This window comes from Gallus gallus, chromosome 15, assembly GCF_016699485.2.
Source record: "Gallus gallus isolate bGalGal1 chromosome 15, bGalGal1.mat.broiler.GRCg7b, whole genome shotgun sequence".
Lineage (NCBI taxonomy): Eukaryota > Metazoa > Chordata > Aves > Galliformes > Phasianidae > Gallus > Gallus gallus.
In genome coordinates this window covers 7,230,253-7,248,675 of record NC_052546.1, presented here as the reverse complement: position 1 = coordinate 7,248,675, position 18,423 = coordinate 7,230,253, and the positions used below count along the sequence as shown (strand labels likewise).

The window sequence follows — 18,423 nt, the reverse complement described above, 5'->3', positions numbered from 1 at the left end:
TGTTGGCGTCCTCCTTCCTGGACCCCAATGCTTCAGGCGGTGCTTTCATATGATGTGTATGCATATGATATGATTCTTTACCACCCGCATCTAGTCTGTGGGTTTTGTCTCAGCACCTTCTACTCCTGTGCGTATAGACGTGTATAAAAATAAATATACAGGTTGGATGTTAGGAACAATTCCTTTTCCCAAAGAGTGGTCAGGCACTGGCACAGGCTGTCCAGGGAGGTGGTAGGGTCACCGTCCTCAGAGGTGTTCAAGTGAAGATGTGGCACCGAGGGACAGGACAGTGAGCATGGCGGGGGTGGGCTGAGGGATCTTGAGGGTGTTTTCCAACTTTAACAATTCTATGACTCTGTGATTCTATTTAGGGACAAGGTTTGTGGGCATGGTGTCATTGTGTTGACTTGGTGGGGTCGTGTTGACTTGGTGATCAGAGATCTTTTCCAACCTTAATGGTTCTGTGATTCTATGACTATGCATACATACTCATCTCCATGCAGATATATACCCAGGCAGCACCCCGTGCTCCCCGTATCCAGTCCCTGCGCGGAATGGCCGCAGCATTTCCATCACTGTCCTCATGCCTTGCCATTGCCTCACCCACTCAGGGGCTGGAAAACAGTGTAGAGTGTTATCCCTGTCACTGGGTTCTGTGAGTTTTAATGCTGTGTCTCCAGCTTTTAATGATTGGACAGATTACAAACTCTCTTCCTTTTAAACTTTTAAATTTTTAATTATAGAAGAAAATGTAAACTTAATTTTTTTGTTGTCTGAAAAACAGGAGAGGTCTTGCCCATGACAACAGAATGAGTGATGAATTATGCAAGCAGCAAGGGAAAAGCTGGCTTTTTTTTTTTGATGTGCTATTTTATAATTGCATAAACTACTGCACTCCCGAATCGGGCAAACATTATTTTACACATTCAGTAACCTTTAAAGAATGGTGACAACTAATTTATGATGTCCTATAATAAAATAATAAAAAGCAAGCGTTACGACAGGAATTTTAAAAAGGCTACAAAACTTGAGCGTTCTCTCCAGGAAAGGTAGAGAGTTCAGAACAGCACTGCTATATGGGAAAGGAGCAGTTTTTTCTTTGCATTTCAGTGTAGAGGTCACGGGCTAAATGTTGTGCCCATGGAAGTTCCATTGAAGGAGAGGTTCTGCCTTCTGATACAGGTTTGTTTTAAGGGATGGAACAGGATCTTGCACAGCACAGCCCTGATAGGTGCAACCCAGAGAATAAAAACACACCCAACATCAGCCGCGGTGTGACACTGGGGAGGGGTGAGGAGCACTTTCACTTTGTGTTAACTTTGGCCTATCTGGGAAACAAAATGCTTTCCTAGGAGGAATTTCAGCATCTGAAACCTTTGTTCTCTCCCCAGGCAGTGGTTGGTAGAGATAGGAATCTCAGTTCTACAGAACGGAAAATTTCGAGAGACGTTCCAATTCATAAACACTGAAGCAATCTCACTGCGGTGACACAATCTGACAGCTGTTAAAATATTATAATAAAACAGAAGGAGAAAAAAAAAAAAGAGAAATATACCATAATTCATTACTATCTCTGAAATGTTTGAGAGAGTAAAGAAAGTCAAAACGGATCCGTTTTTATCTTGGATTATTTTGTTGAAGAATTGATTCCGATGAGGAAGCCTCCATGGGGTGTTTTGATGGGGGTTGTGGAGGTGCCTCTGGAGGTGGACCGAGTGCTGGTTGTTGTGCAATAGCCCCTACCCCGGCCAGGCTGTGGGCATGGCTCTGCACAGTGAGGTTGTGCTGGTGTCCGAGCATCATTGAGTCCTGGTACTTTGGTGTCATTGCATCCTGATGTTCTGGCATCATTGCGTCCTGTTGCCATTGCATCCTGGTGTCGTTGAATCCAAGTGTTCAGGTGTTATTGTGCCCTGGTGTCATTGCATCCTGGAATCATTGCATCCTGGTGTCCTGGAGTCATTGTGACCTGGTGTCATTGTGACTTGATCTTTTGATGTCATTGTGTCCTGGTGACCTGGTGTCACAGTGTCCTGGCATCCTGGTGTTCTGGTGTCCAGATGCCATTGTGTCCTGGTGGCCTGTTGTCTCTGCATCCTGTGTCTTGGTGTCATTGCATCCTGGAGTCACTGAGTCCTGGTGGCCAAATGTCATTGCATCCTGGCGCTGTCCTGCTGCCCTGCTGGGCATCCTGGTATTGTAGTGTCTGGTGCCTTGCTTGTGGTCTGGTGTCCTGGTGTCACTGCGTCCTGGTGCCTTGCTGCTGGTGGGCTCGCTCACGCTGCAGCTGATGTGAGAGCACCAACTGCTCACTGCGATCACACCAAGGGGCTGGATGCAGCATGGGCAGGGCAGGATGACTGTGTCTGAAACGGCTTCTCTTGAGTGTGGGAATCATGTTTGGCTTCTGACAGTATCACCCAAATGAGGAACAAAACACCAAGGTCCCATGTGGCTTTCCCAGAGAGGCAGTGGGAGGTGAGCTGGGGGTGGCTGAGCTGTGGGGATGTGCTGATGCTGTAAGGCAGGGGGTGCTGCATCGGCTCAGCCCACCGGGAATTACACCCTCCTTGTCTGGAGATGGCTCTACAGCACGCTTTTTGTAAGTGATTGACACTCACCCCGGCAGCATACACAAAAGGGGCCATCCTTTTGCTTGCAAAGCTCCATCAGAGAACTGTAGCAGCGAAATAAAAATGCAAATGTTTATCTCAACTCCTCTTTCAGTCTTGACTGCTGCTGAAAGCAGCTTTACAAATTCCGAATCCATTGCCTCCCTGGAGAAATCCCAGCACTGTTTTGTAAGCAAAAGTCTTTGCCACGCAGCTGCTGTGAGAATTTTGACAAGAAAGTGACTGCTTTTAGAGCACATGGGTAGCACACCTGGAATGGGCTCAGTCCTGTTGGCTGAAGGCAAACAGAGGCAGCCCCCCAGCAGCACCACCCCCGGCTGCCTTACATATTACCTTGTTATTTAAAGGGCCTGTACTCCTTTCTCTAATGTTCATCTCAAATCAGTTTTGCTGATAAATGCATTCACCAATACTGAAAGCTGACGTGGTGGCACCAGACAAGACTACCACTACCTCTACAGTCTGATGGGCTGGCAGTTACATAGCTGAGCTGGGTCCCCATCCTCTTGTCTCTCTTTAGCCTCTTAAAAGTGCTCTTAAAGAAAGTGCTCTAAAATGCCAGAATTCCAACAAATACATACTTTCCCTCTTCTCACTACCCAGCCCAGCACTGGTGCCCATCATCACTCCGTGCTGCCCCACCAGTCTTGAGCCCATGGCTCCAGGCTTTGCTCCCAGAGCCACTTGTATTTTGGCTGGGCTTGTTCCAGGCTTGCTGCCTTCCCTCTGAAATCATCTTTCCTACCTCTTTCTCCCTCTCGTTCGGGTTGTAAATTTGCTGCTATTAATTAATTGATAATTAAGTTCCATGCACCAACCGCTCACGGTAAGAGAGATGATTTCAGATAATCTTGCTTTGTCAAAATATGCCTGTCTCCTTTCAGAGCTGTGAGGAAAACACTGCGCAGCTCCGGGATTTGAGATGTTAAACAGATAGATGGGATGAGGCTTTGCCCTGGAGGAGCCCATGCAGAGCACCACAGAGCAGCGAGCACAGCCCAGCACGGTGCGTGGGGCTGGGTTGGAGCAGCTCCCAGGACCCCCCCCATCCCACAGCCTGGCACAGCACAGAGCCCATAGTGCTGAATGCTTCACCCTGCAGGAAGAACTTCAAGTCGTATTTAATACGGACACAGACTCTAACCTGTTTGCTATCTAATTGGCTGCAAACTAAACAAGCCATAGATATCCAATTATGTGCTTGCACACGGAGCGCCCTGTGTCCTGCCGTAGCTCAGAGGCGCAGGGAAGCATTTAGCTGCTAATAAACAGAGTACTCAGTTTAATTGGAAAGGTTATAGCAATTGAGCAGGACCCAATGGCAGCGAGTGCTCACAGGGCCAAAATCCCATAGAGGCAGCACCCAGAGTGTGCGGTGTGTTGAGTCCCCAGGCAGGGACGTGGGGTGTAACCAAGGGGTGATTCTTGGTGGCCCCACTGGTCTGGGTGGGAGGTGAGAGGCTCCTGAGGGGCTGATAGTGACACAGGGCATGCTGCTCTTGTGTGATATGGTGATGCCATCCTCTGTGTGCATGGTGGTACTCGCTGTAGGTGCTCACCCAGCCCCAGAACATCCTGAAATCAGAGAGAAGGGAAGTAGCACAAGGAATAGCTGCATTGTTTCTTTCTGGGAGTCGCAGGAGCTGTAGAAAAACAAACAAGTCTAACTAAGTGCTTTGGCAATTATACAGACAAACAAATCACTTTCCCAAATTGCTTCTTTGGGGAATTATGGCTCCTGGAAATGAAACACAAACAGATTATTAAAAAAGAGCTTCCCGTTGGGAGAGAAACAGTATTTACAAGAGAAGATGTGCCTAGCTGGACCTCTAATTGCTGTTCATTATCTCATATTGATTTAATTAGTTGCTGCACTCAGGTCTAAATTGCCTGCTGTCCTCAGCAGGGATTTAGGTGCCAGGCGCTGCCCCGCACTGTGGGGTGTCTGGGGTGCGGGGTGTCCCTGGTGAGGTGGGATGGGGTGGTAGGCAGGCTGGCCTTGGGGGTTCCTCCTGTGCGACCTGCAGGGGCTGCGAGGTGCTAATTAACTGAAGTAATTAGAGAGAGTGTCTTCATCACTCCAAATTACAGTGGCTGCGTGAAGCAGAGCACGAGGGCTGCTGCTCTGATAGCAAGGATGCGGCCAGGTGGGGATGAAGGGTGAGCACAGCCCTCCTCTCCCATGGGACACGTGGGAACGCAGCACCCAGGAGCACTCTGCATCCCCTGTACAGAGCCAGAACCCCACGGGCTGCCCCAACACCGGGGAGTGGCCGTTAGTTGTCTTTTATAATTGCAGGTGATTAATGGGGGAGCAGGCAATTGTGCTTAGAAACCCAGTAATTGCTTCTTTAAGGAAATTGCATCCAGGCAGGAAGATGACACATTACGCTCTGACTGAAAGCTGAATTTGGGAAACTGATGCTCCTGATGCAAAATTCATATTCCTTGAATGGATGTGGCAGCTCCAGGTATGGTGTGAATTACAGGACTCTCAGCGTGAGCTATTTGCCACGTGGGCTGGGGCTGGAGCTGAGCCCACCAGGTGCTGGGGATGCAGTGGTGGTGTGGACAGGGAGCTGTGGGATGGCTTGCTGTTCTTCACACTGGGATCCATCACACACCAACCCCAGCCTTGGGACTGGGAGCAGAACTAGGTGGGAGGAAGCTGGAGGTGCAGCCGCTGTTAAAAATGATCTTTTGTGCATCAAATCAGTATTCCACGGGCTGCTCTAGATTCAATACATCAAAGGTTGAAGGATCATACAACCCTATTAGCTGCAAACTTTAATTTCCCTTCGGGGCTGGTGTGTTACAATGGAACTACAGCAGCAATTACAACTTTTCCCTCACCGACAACTTGTTTAGATCAATAATGTCCTCGGCATCTTGAATCAAGGTGGGCTCTGTCAGCCCCACAGCATCACCCAGGCCCTGTGACACAGGGACAGAAGGTTTTGTGCTGCGGTAGATGCAGTCACCCACAGATATTTGTTGAACTTGGCCATGGTCACCAACTGGAGCTGCCCTGGAGGAGAATGGGGAATTCCATACCCTTTCTCCTTTGGTCACAGTGACTCTGCCATCTCGGCATGGGGACACAAGGGATGTGAGCCCAGGGCTGGCAGCGTGGCAGTGTGTGCAGAACACTGAGCTGCTGCTTCCCTCAGTGGCACGGAGCCAGGGAGCAGCGAGGAGCAGCAATAAATCCGCCCGCCGAACGAGGGCTGGCTTGGGAATTGAAAAGGAGAAAAATCAAACAGGAGCGAGTGTGGTCTCCATCCCCCAGACAGATGGCCTGGTGGAGCCATAAAAAAAAAAAAGTGGTACAGAACTTGTGGGCGGAACAGGATGCAGTAATTATGATCCTTCAGTGAGTAAGAGCAGAGTGGCTCCCAGCTATCACCTGCTAATCCCTAAGAAGGTTGGACACCTGTCTCTAACGAGGCGAGGGCTGTGATTTAAGACAGGCGCTTTGGATTTTTTTTTTTAATGCGGCAGATGGAGCATTCCTGTTGGAAATGTTGGAACTTTTATGCTGGCGTGCTCCCGGCGCCCGCGTGCCAGGAGGGGCAAGGGGGAGGTGAGGGTGGCTTGATGCTCTGCGAGCTCCAGGTGAAGGCTGAAAAACTGCAGGCTTGTACATGAAGTTTATAAAACAGCAGAGTGCAACATTTTGCAGAACGTTAGGGGCCAGCGAGATGGCCTTGAAAGAATGAGTATGTGATGTATTGGCTCTGAGTGCATCTCCGTGGTACAGGCTGTTCCTTTCAGTAGATGTGCTAGAATGAAGGTTAGGGAAACATCATCAGAACACAGTCAGGAGTCTAATATCTCATGTGCAAACATGTTGCAGACCTCACCTCTCTAAAGCCAACAGCCTCGTTTGGAAAGAAATGGAATGCAATCTATAAGAAGTTAGAGCTGAGCTGGATGTTGCGGCCTCTGATTTTGCAGGATGTGCATGCAGATGTGTACGTGCACATGCATGGATAAGCACAATGAACAGTGGCATCGCCTCTCTTTTTCAGAGAGAAATTGGTCTGCAAGTCTGTGGGCCATGCAACAGTGAGCTGCAAGCGGTGCATGCGTGCTGAGTGAAACACGTTGTACAATGTGCCAGAACTTTCCTCTCGTTCCATCACTGCTGCTAACACTCTAGCTCACTCCTATTTAACACATCTTTCAGCTGGCCCTGGAGGTGTTACTTTCAAAATCAGTGTCATCGTGCAGGGAACTGGGAAGTGTCCGACACTGCGAGCCCGGGGCACACGCTGTGCATGCGTGTGTGAGCATGCTGATTATGTAGCTGCTCATCTCAAGCAGGGTTTATGTGGTCAGGTAGCAGAAAAGTGAACAGTGATTAAGTGGAGTAGTGGTATCACAGCTAGAAGGCTGGAGCCCAGGACACACTGCTGGTGGGTGAGCTGTGCTGTGTGCTGCGGGATTGGCTGTGCTCTGCAGTGTGTACCATCAAGGCAATGAGCAGCACCCAGGGATAGGGATCTTATAGAGTCATAGAATGGTTTGAGTTGGAAGGGACCTCTAAAAGCCATCTGGTGCCACTCACATGCAGTGCACAGGGACACCCATAGCTCCATCAGTGCTCACAGCCCCGTCCCCTGACTTAGGGTGTCTGCAGGGATGGGGCACCACCACCTCTCTGGGCACCCTGTTTGACACCCATTCAGGTTGGAACATCCCAAACCCAGCTCTGCTGGTATGCCTGGTTCTGCTCCAGCAGAGCACAGAACTGCTTAGCGAAGAAGCTGTTGGCAAATCATTTCTGGGGCTCTGATTCAGCGAGGTACTTAAGCACATGATTAATTTGGTAGTCAATAGGAGCACTCACAGGTTGAAACTTGAGGGATACATGAGGCCTAGCAGAACCAAAGCATAGCAGTGATTTACTAACATTTCTTCGTGGCCTTGTTGATGCAGAATCTGGGAGACCAGGTGTGTTTTTCATAGGAGCAGAATTTAAAAGGTTCTCTGTATCGATGTGCTGCTTTCTGGCAAGGTTCCTGCTTGTAATTGTGTTCTATGAGAGTTTTCTATGCATGTAATGGCTGCATGGGGATGGAGGGAGGATGGCATTGGAGGCCCTGAGCATCCACTAGGAAATTTCAGAGCAGTGGATTCCTCCTTCTCTTCAAGTGTCCAGTGCTGGATGCAAAGTGTTGGTCAGAGTGTGGCTGGTGCTCTCCTGGCTGCAGGATGCAGAATTGGAAATGGGGAAGCCAAGCAAGAGTCAAAGTGTAACATGTGGAGAATGCAAGCTTTTCCAACACTTTAAGCTTCAGGGCTGCTATGAATCACACTGCACATGGCTGTGCTGGGGAACATGCTGAGGTTTTGCTATGGAGCCTGAGCCAAAGTGCGTGCCTCCCTTTGGAAACATACTTTGAATGGGACAAATGTGTCTTCAGTGTATAGTGCGGGGTCTGGCTAGGATGCCGTGAGGTTCCCTCGAGTCAGGAGTGGCAAAAGAAGACAAATGTGGGATGCTCAGAGATGCAGAGAAAGCACTGCTGCGTGCCTGGCCCCTGGCCAGTGCTGTGCCTGGCTCCAAGGCCAGCATCCAGCGTCACTGTGTTCCCAGACAGCGTGGCACACGAGGCAGGGACATCGCTGGGGCACTGAGAGAGCTCATCAGCCTGATCTGTCAGACTGCACTTGGGCTGAAAAATGCATTCATCTCTGCCTTGAAATGCGTTGGTAGTATTGACCTACCGTATTCCCATCCAATTACAATTACCACATAAACAGGGCTTGTATGCATCACACTGCTCATCCTTCTTATTGCGTACTCCTGCTTAATTTCTAGGCACTGATCTGCATGAGAACCAGAGGAGAATTTAGCTGTGCATGAACTAGACAGTGCTGCAGCAATGCAATACAGGCTGCATGCAGGGCGGAGGAGAGCCCTGTTTGTACTGGGACAGCTACGTGTGGGCACGCAGCCACCAGGCAGGTGCATTCCACCAACAGTGAAATGTCAAAGTTATCAACTCTGTAAAAGTTAAGGAAATAAAGTTTTACTCCAGGGAATGACTCAGCTTTATACCAGCTATAAAAGCCCGCCCGGTGTTTGTGAGTGGTCTGCTAATCCTGCCTCCGCCCGGACCCGTAAATCCAATAAAGGGTTGTTACCTCCAACTGGGTCACTGCTGCTTAATTACTGAAGTCCTCAGGTGCCGGTTCTCATGAATAAACAATTGGTTCATGGATGAAACAAATCAACGTATTAAACAACCTTTATAGCTTAAAAAGTTCCAACTGTTATGCAAATAGACCTGTTAAATGAAGAATATTCCTAGGTAAAATAATTATGCAGAACAGTTTCCCCTCTGCATAAGGTGCCAAAAATTATCTCAGTGATGCCAATTATCTGCTTGTTAGCACTGACATTATCATAGTCATTACACAGAACCGGTGCAGTTTATGTAAGATCTACACTGTGTTCCATTGTCATTTTTTTTCTCTATTTACAACTCGGTATAATAAATGTCATTTTTCAAATGTTAAGGTATTTGGTATTTAATCTGTCATTAAGGCTGTGGGTATGTCTGGCCCCTAATAGGAAGAATGGTTCCAACACCCTGCAGTGCTAATAGGAAACAAGGGGAAGAAGAAAGTAGGGTTCCCTGGGGGCAGCTGCTGGGCCAGGGGCTGGGCCCAGGGCAGGAAATTTGGGGTGATTTTGGCAGCTGCCCCTGCTCTATGGCAGCCTCCAGATGTGTTTCTGTGCGTGCACTAAAAAAGCCTCCAATAACCAAGTTGTTAGTCTTGAATAACTCTCTTTGGGCCACTTTATGCTGTCATTTTCTTGTCAGGATCCTTCTTCCCCATAATTCCTCCCTGCTGAGAGCCATCTTTGTTTAATGTCTCTATAATTATTGGGACATTGCACTCAGAAAGCTTCAGAACATGTCAGCATCTTGTCCGAAGCATCCCATCCTCTGAAGTGTGTTCCCAAGATGTAGAGAGAAATAAATGAATTGGTCTACTTGATTGTGTAAGGGCTTCTGAAACGTGCTGAAAAACATTGCTTCGTTATTGTGGAATTACTGATAACCGCTTCAGCAACAGGTTATGAACAGTCCTCTAATTATGTATTATAGCCACAGTATTTCTATGAATCATTAATTAATTTTCCTCAGCTATCCAGCATGAAAAATTGATGTCTGGAGAAAACAAGTGGAAAAGGAGAAACTGAACACATCCATAAACAGGGAAAGGAGAGAGAGTCCAGACAGCGAGAGAGCGTGCAGGGAGGTGGAGAGCTGGGAGGGAGAGGAGAGAGGAAGGGGATGAGGAGGAGGAAGGCGAGCACTCTGCAGGGACCCTGCCAGGAGCACTGAGGCTGGAGGCAATGGGCATGGACACCAAAAGTGCAGGACTAGGAATTTCCACAGCATGACTGCTTTACCCTGCGGTCATTCAAATACCTGTTATTATTATTACTATTATTATTTTAAAAGGTAATATCACCGTAACTACTTGAACACAGGACATTAAGCAGATAACTATCAAAGTGAGATAAACTGTAACTTGGAGGCAATCCCTCTCGGAAGACATTGAGGGCCACCAGAAGGAGACTGCGTGGGGTTCTGTCGCTGTCCCCTCCCCGTGGTGCTGGACGAATGGCACCTGCCTGCAGAGATGCCCCGTTCTGGAGAAGGGAGGGCTCAGAAACACGAAAATCCATGAAGTTTGAAAGCCTTGAGATTATTCTGCCGTTAAAGCTTTGATACAAAGGAAAATCTGATGGAAATGTCAAAATATTTGATATTTTACAGCAAAAAGAAAACAGCTCTACTAATGGAAACTCTGCTTCCTTGTACCTCAACGCCACATGTTTGATCATTGAAGGGCAAGAAAATAAATGTTGCCTTGTAGCTGCGGATATCAAACTCCAATGTAAAACCCAAGGAAATACACGCAGGCTGTGGAGAGCTGGGTGTGGGCTTAACTCTGCGTTGGCCATGCAGTGGAGGCAATCCCAAGAGTCCCAACACTGCCAGTACCCTGGGAGCAGATGGGCAGGCAGACAAATAGACAGGCAGACAGGGAGGCAGACAGATGGACACAGGATGGATACCAGCACACAGCCCCTCTCCTCCTCCTGCACGCTGAGCAGGCAGCTCGTGCCCAGCCGTGGTCTGTGAGCCTTTTTATGAAACAGTATTTTATTAAATAAACAAACTGGAGCAATTCCAACAGATTTACGAACACTTCCTCTCCTCTCACTTGTTCGACCCATTGCAGATTTATGGTTCTGCGTTAACCTCATGAGCACTCATAAAGTTTACTAAGATAATGCTGGCAGGAGGGAGAAGGGATTTTTATGGGTAAGTAATAATTACAAAATGCAGAAGTACTCAGGGAATCTGTTTATTAGTTGTGTGTGCTTGGTCAACAGTTACACCGTGTGCCTCAATGCTGCTTTATGGAGCACTTGCCCACATGCCTGCCTCTCTGATTGGTGATTATCCCTTCTCTTCCTTTTTTTTTTTTTTTTTTTAACCTGTAAGAGAGTTCAGTACATGCTACAGCACAATGTAGTGCTGTGAAATGAAAATGAAAATGACCATGAAAACACCCAACCATGCAATGCACCCCCAACTCAAGATGCTGCCTGGGATGCACAGTGCAGATGTTGGGGCGCATTCCTGGGCAGTGACCACATGTGGGTTCCTGTGGCATCCCCATGTCCCGCAGCCCCCTGTGCTGCCCCAGCTCCATATGTGCAGGGGGGTGGCAGCACTCCCACAGCCCCTCCCTGGCCACCTCCCTGATCCCCCTTTGCTATGACTTCCTGTGATTTGAAACTCAAACAAGGCAGCATGAATAATGTAATGCACGCCTTCCTCTCTTCTTGCCTTCAAATCCTCAGAGGCTGAGTGAAGCTTCTTGTCTGCCTCATTAGCGGCTGTTCAGCCATTTGATTTCTGTAACAATGAGCGTGCTCACCAGAATTTTCATACCTATTTGCGTCATGAAGTCAACACTGGATTTTTTGAATTCACATAAAAATTTAATGGCATAATCTGCATACGTCTGTATTTCAGCGCAGGCCCTTCTCCGCTCCCCTCCCTTTGGGAGGAAGGAGAACTGCACTGTCCCCACCAGGACAAGGATGTGGGGCTGAAGTGTGGCGCCGGAGCTGGCAGAAGGCTTCCCACATGACCCAGGATGGGGCTGTGTGGGACAGGAACATGGCATTCATGGGCAGGGACTCAGGAGGTGTGATGCATGCAGGGCGGGTGACTTTGGCCATGGTTGTACTGGCTTTGGCTGTTGTTTTGCAGTGTTTCCAAGCAAGGTGCGTTCACTCCAGCTGTGATTTCTCCCCAGAAGTCTCCCTTCAGCTTCTGTCTCTAAGGGCAGTGAGACGTCCCTGACCCCTAGGGGCACTGGGAATTAGTGGTGACGAATAATTAATGGCTTTGCTGTGCAACACTGAGGTGCTGCTGCTACCACCGGAGCCAGTGCTGGAGCTGTCCTGGTGCTGGTAGCACATGGTGGGACAAATGGCAAACAGTAGAGTAAAGCAGAACAATAAAGCGTTGGTGGTGACTAATAACGGGATTCTGTCAGCACAAAATCTTTTCTCTATTGAAACCATATTGTTAAAAAAAAATATAATAATCAAAATTCTCCTGGCACACAATGTTAAATTTTGAAACTCTCGGCACAAATTTGCAATTTCGGCTCCGGAATGTTGGAACACTTTGCATTGATAACAGTGACTCATCCTACTTAGGAACATCACAATACCGCGAAACACAGACAATAGTGTAAAACAGAAGCGATAATGCTGATAAAATGGAACGCAATGTTTTGATGATAGGAAAATAAAAAAGCAAAGTCTGGGTGAATCACTGAAACGTCTCAGTTTAATTTTAAAGAAGGGAAGATGCATTTTAAGTCCGGAGCAATCATATTATCTGTGCCGTTATATTTCTACTGAAAAATGATTTTGACGTTACATCGGAGCATGAGTTTGTCACCTCGGGTCACTGGGGATCATTCTTGTTTTCTATATAGTTTATAAACTCATATTTTCCATTTATGACATATAAAGCTTTGGATATCACCAGAGAAAATACTGTTGTAAAGCCCTAATAAATTACTACAGGCGTAAGCAAAGTCTGGTAATTTATGGAGGGTTTGGACTTTAATAATGTTTTGTCTTAGATTTGGTCCTAATTATAAATCATTTGTAAAGACAGTTTAAAATATAAGCAAATCTTACATGGCATTCTTATTATCTACTTAATATCTCGGACCAAAAGATTTACTGTATTGCATTCTGGGAATTAAGCAAACTAGGAAACTAAGTAAGAAAGAAACACAGTAAAATTATAGTTTTGTCATAAAACTTTGATTGATCAATGATTATTGTAAAACTATGGTAACTATGCAGATGCCAACATAAATCTGTAACGGAACAGGATTTATTATAGAAAATACTATATTTTCCACAATTTTGACTATAGTGTTAATATGGCTCTGACAGATTTACTGTGGTTTTAGCTTAATTAACTCTATTTGACTGTATATACCCTTATAATGCATGTATCCCAAGGTGCATCTGCTGCATTTCTCGCTTCTCCCTTCAACTGTAGTTTAAGAAATATTTAAACCTGGCCATAACTCTCAGACTCGGTTGCTCGGCAAAGTCGCGTGAGCTTCGTTCCGTTTGGCCTCACCAGAGCCGTATGAGTTACATCTGCCAGTGTGCAGCGAGGGTTGGCCCATGTGGGTGAAGGTCTGCAGGGAGCGCGGTGCCAAGGTAGCCTGGCCCATCCTCACTGCTCTGGGATTTGGCAATCTGATAACCCCTGCAGCACATAAGCCCCTCGCCAGCTGCTTCGGAGCGATTTGGGCTGGGATCATTCCATAGAGATTTACTGGCACGTGGATACTGGGCACTGGGCACCGGGCACCGAGTTCCGCAGAGTGCATTCCTCTCGTAGCTCTTATGGGTCAGCCCCAAGTGCTGGTGCCCATCCCAGCCATGGGTTCAGCCACTCGTTGTGCCAAACAGTGTTGTGCCCAAAAGTGTTGTGCCGAACAGCCTGCCCTCATATCCACGCCTCTAAATGAGGACACCAGAAAAAATGCAATAATTGTGACAGTAACTCACTAGGCCAAGCCTGACATGTCTCTAATTGCCTGCTAAAATTGTCTCTGTCTCCTAAAGTGCAAATTATCACCCGAAATGACAAGAATAATGAATGAGTAACTCTGATGTAATGCAACAATTAGCCCTTAAAGACACTGTCTAATATGCTAATGCCGAACACCCACTCCTTGTTATTAAGTGGCTGATAATTATTTAATTATCTGTCTGCCAGGATGATTTACTCGGTTTATTTAGCTGCAGATGCGGAGCAGCGGCGCTCGGCGGGGGTCAGGAGGAGCAGCCCATCGCTGACCCCTCGCGCCGTGTCTGCCCGTCTGCCTGTCTCCTCTAATCAGCAGTGTCAACTGCGGCAGCGGCAAACAAACAGGCTCTACCTGTGTGCAGGGTCCCTGCTGCTCACAGGTCGGGGAGATGTCAGGCGCGATGCTCGGTGAGAAATTGCTATTTCTGCTGTTGTTCGGTGCTGTCAGAGCCGTCGGCGCGCGGTGATGGGTGAACCCCCGGGTTTGGACCAGCGCAGCGCTGCTCGCTCGCTGCATTGTTTGCCGGCAATTTGGCGCTGATGTTTTTGAAGGTCAGAAAGAGTCTTTGCGCTGAAGGTTTCTGCCATCCCTAAATGGCCCTTCTGCTTCCCGTCAAGGCAAGGGAAGGCAGTGAGACCGCTCGGCATCTCCCTGCTGTGTTCCCATCGCCTAGAAAGTAATCCGTGGGGAGAGCAGGTGAGCACTGCAAGGTGTGGTGTTGCTCAGCTCCCTTCAACCAAAGAGAGGAGCCCAAAATACTGACCTGGATGCTGCAGCTCAGAGCTTGGACATGCTGGTAGCACTGCGGTGACAGAGGGTGTGGGCTGTGACGTGCCAAGGGGACAAATGGAAGTTGGTATGAGCTGGGGCTACAGGAGCAGTGCTGTGGCTTTAGCTCCATGCAGGCAAGAGGAGGCAGGCAAAGGACTTCCCATCCGGTGCTCAGTTCCTTTCTTGTTCAACAAACTCTCCCGAAATATTCCTATTAGGCACAGCCTTCGTATAAAGAATAACTTTTTACAAGGTGTAAATCCTTCCTTGCCCTAAGCAAAGTCCGGGGGGACTACACTTATGTGAATTAGCACTGTCTCAGCAGTCAGAGGCTTTTCTAATTAGTGGGGAGCTGGATGCCCTCCCAGATATATGTTCCACTTCTCCGTGTGCCTATGACTAATACTGGGGGCTTGTCACAGTGTTGTTTACTGCAGCTGCTCAATGGCTTGGCTCATCCTTTCCTTTTGTTCTGTGTAATTAAGGCACAGTGTTTGGACCTAAATGCACCATGGGCACAGCTCTGCCACTGACCCCTCCCATGCTACCACACCACTGTGCAGCCGACCCCTGCGTGGTGACATCCTGGTAACCATGTCCCCAGCTTTGGTCTTGGGCCACTCCATCTGTGCAGATCTTCAGCAGCTCCCAGATCCCGTCACTCTGTGCCTCACTCACATCATAGGATCATGGAATCATTAAGGCTGGAAAAGGCCACTTAGATCATTTAACCATCCACCCAACCCCACCATGCCCACTAAACCATCACTAACGCCCTATTGGCTTTGACCCAAGGGCCCTTCAGTGTGGCTGCATAGAGGGCACCAGGCGTTTTGCTGAATTCAATTCCACATCTCCACTGACCACTGAAAGCCTCTGAACATCTGGAAACCACAGACATGAGGCTCCCTCTGGCTACCATCCCTCTCTGCCACGAGCACACACCCTGCTGTGCTGCAGTGCCACAATGCTGGTGGCTGACACATCCCTATGAGCTTCCTGCAGGTTATATTAAAAAAAGAATAAAACAGAGTACCAAATGATGAACACAACACTGTGGAGAAGCCCAGAGCACAGGCTTTGCTTGGCTTCCCATGCTCTGCAGCTGTGGCAGAGGTGCACCGGGCAGTGTGCGGTGGCTGCGGGCTCAGCACAGCCCTGCCCAGAGCTCCACTCCCGCGCTGCCCATCTGGCAATTAGCATAGCGTTATTTATAATGCTTAATGCACTACCTTGCTGTAATGAAGAAGAATTCTGGTTCTCAGCTTCTGTGGTGAATTTAGTTGACTTTGGAGATTTTTTAATGCAGTAATAACTCCACACTCCCTCTCCCCCTGCGAAGCCAGGGAGCTGTTCATTATCTAGATTCTGTCTAGAAAGGACTTTTTATCATCAGATTCCCAGGACAGGAGCAGAATTTAATCTTGCGGCTGCAGCTGAGCCAAAGAGCAAAGCCACCTCAAGGTCACCCATCGTGGGGTGGCAGCTCGGGGACACGGGGACAGTCTGCACTGCCCCAAGGCCACCCTGTGCCCAGAGCCACAACACCTTGGCGACACGCATGGCAGCTCCAATGTGCAGCTTGAGGATCCTCACTTCCCCTCTGCCACATGGGTGCCACAAAACACAATGTTTGAGGGAGGATGCGGGCACAGCCCCACAAATGCTACTTCCCCTCTGCCCTGCAGCATGGACCTGGCAATGGCTGTGGCACCGCTACTGCCTATAGCCGTGGATTTTCCTGTAACTCATTGATGCAGAGCAGAAAAGGAGACGGCTCCTCTGGTCTTGCCAAATGCTTGATATTTTTCTACAATCACTGTCCTTTCTCCCTTCCCAAAGGCTGTTTCCCCTGCCCTTTCCTTGTGAGCTCCTCCGATGCAATGGTTTAAAGGCAACCGCGGGAATCTGCAATTCTGAGAGCACCCACAGAACCGGTGCCCATTTCAGATCCTCTCAGAGCGATAACAATTAAGACCTGGACAGTGTGATTTTTTTTTTCTTCTAAGCAAAGAATTAACGATGCATGAGAACCTGGGGGAGAATTGCTAATGATTTGCAATGGCACTTTTGGGTAAGGGCAGGAAGTTTTGTAAAGTGACGGAAGGATTCGAACGGTAAACACTCTGAGCAGCAGCCTGCGTAACTGCTCTGACAATTTAGTCTACTACATACCATTAACCAACCTAAAATAACTCCTATGGTAATAACCCTTCAGATACAAATGCTTGTGCAGACAAAGGTATTATTAAGTTAAATTACCCTAAAAGTGTCGGATTGACAGAAAGGTTCAGTCAGTGGTTTGGCAACCGAGGGCTTAAGTGACGCACGTAAACAGCTGTGGTTGCGCCGTTCCCAGAGCCTGGTTTGCAGGAATCAGAAATGGGATTTCAGTGCTCTGCCCCATTGCAGACCATGGCTTGAGGCCGTGGGATTGGGATGGGGCTCAGGGTGGGGACCGAGACTGGGAGTGAGGCAAGGCTCACTGAACTTATGGGGCTGCTTACTTTGCCGCCCCGCCCCCCCCTGCCTGTGCCAACCTTGTTATTCAGGTGGGGCTGATCTAGGAGAACTGCTGCAGCTGGCCCTTTGCTATCATGGAGATGAGGAGCCTTAATTAAAGTGACTGTACTTACTTTCATTATAACACATGCCCCACTATTCCACCGAGAGATTCCAACTCCAGTGTTGAGCTGAGGTGGAGAGCATATTTTAAGAGAGAAGCCCAACAATTACTGTTCCTGGAGATGTCCTGCCCTCCCTGATGCAGAATCTGACTCCTGTTCCACATTTGGAAGCAAGATAAGCCGTACTTAATACCAAATAATCCCTTACACCCCCAAAGCTCTGCTTGTCCTGAAGCATTCTTTGGCTCGCAGAACTGCGAGGAGTGAGCACTGGACATGGCTGGGGGCAAAGATTTCTGAGATCCCTACCAGCCCTAAGGTGAAGTCACCTGGACAGGAACAGGATAGAAAAGTTTGGGTTTGTGTTTGTGCTACCAGAGTAGCAGGAATGGAAGGAAATGGGCTTCTTTCATGTGAGACTGATGTTTCCAATGGGATGTTGGGAGGTGTGTGGTAACTGTTGAGTCCTGGCCTGAACCACTGATGGAGCACCTGGGGAAAGGACCCAGTCAGCCCTGGGAGCACAGGTGAAGGCAATTCAGCTGTGCAATCTGTAAGGGTGGAGCCTGGCTGCACCTCTTAGACCTCATTTAAGGGCTGACTGCCCCTGGGGAAGGATTTCTGGTTGGAGATCCCTCCTTGGTGGAGTTTTCCCTGTGCTCCTAGATCTTCAGAGATGGGTGAGTACTTTGCCTTTTTCTTTGAAACACTTTACCATCGTGTTGGTCCCTTTGTCATTATACCTCCTGTATCACCATTCCATTGCATTGACCATTCTGATTGTTATGGAGGGAACCCACTCTGAGAAGCTCAGTCTAGATACACCTTGTTGCTGTGAAAATCAGGAGCAGCTTAAAGGGCTTCTAAGCTTTATGTTCTCCTATATTGCGTTGCTCTGGGAAAAGAGACCAGATAGGTGGCCAATGACCGTGGGGAGTTCACAGAAGCGTAAAACTTTCCCTCATCCTTTAATTTTTTTTGGTTCCAATTGGGCATTCTTAGGGTGAAGACCAGTTGGGAGGCTGCAGGGAGCTGGGGCTGAGCCCCTAACTTCATCCCAACACTACCTCTATCCCACCGATGGTTTCATCCCACCGATGCGCCCCATCCCAACACTGGCCCTATCCTACTGATGACCCTATCCCACCAATGGTTTCATTCCACCTCACTGCACTCTATCAGAGCCCAGGAAGTGCTGCGTTCTCTTCCCCTCA

General features: G+C 48.4%; 1 long non-coding RNA gene across 1 annotated transcript in view; it reads left to right on the top strand.

The window, feature by feature from the left end:
* Nucleotides 1-8,687, top strand: part of LOC107051592 — a 65,357-nt gene extending 56,670 nt beyond the window's left edge. Inside the window, exon 2 of the long non-coding RNA XR_001463240.2 lies at nucleotides 8,461-8,687. This is a non-coding gene — a long non-coding RNA (uncharacterized LOC107051592). The remainder of the gene's footprint in view (nucleotides 1-8,460) is intronic.
* The last annotated feature ends 9,736 nt before the right edge of the window (nucleotides 8,688-18,423 follow it).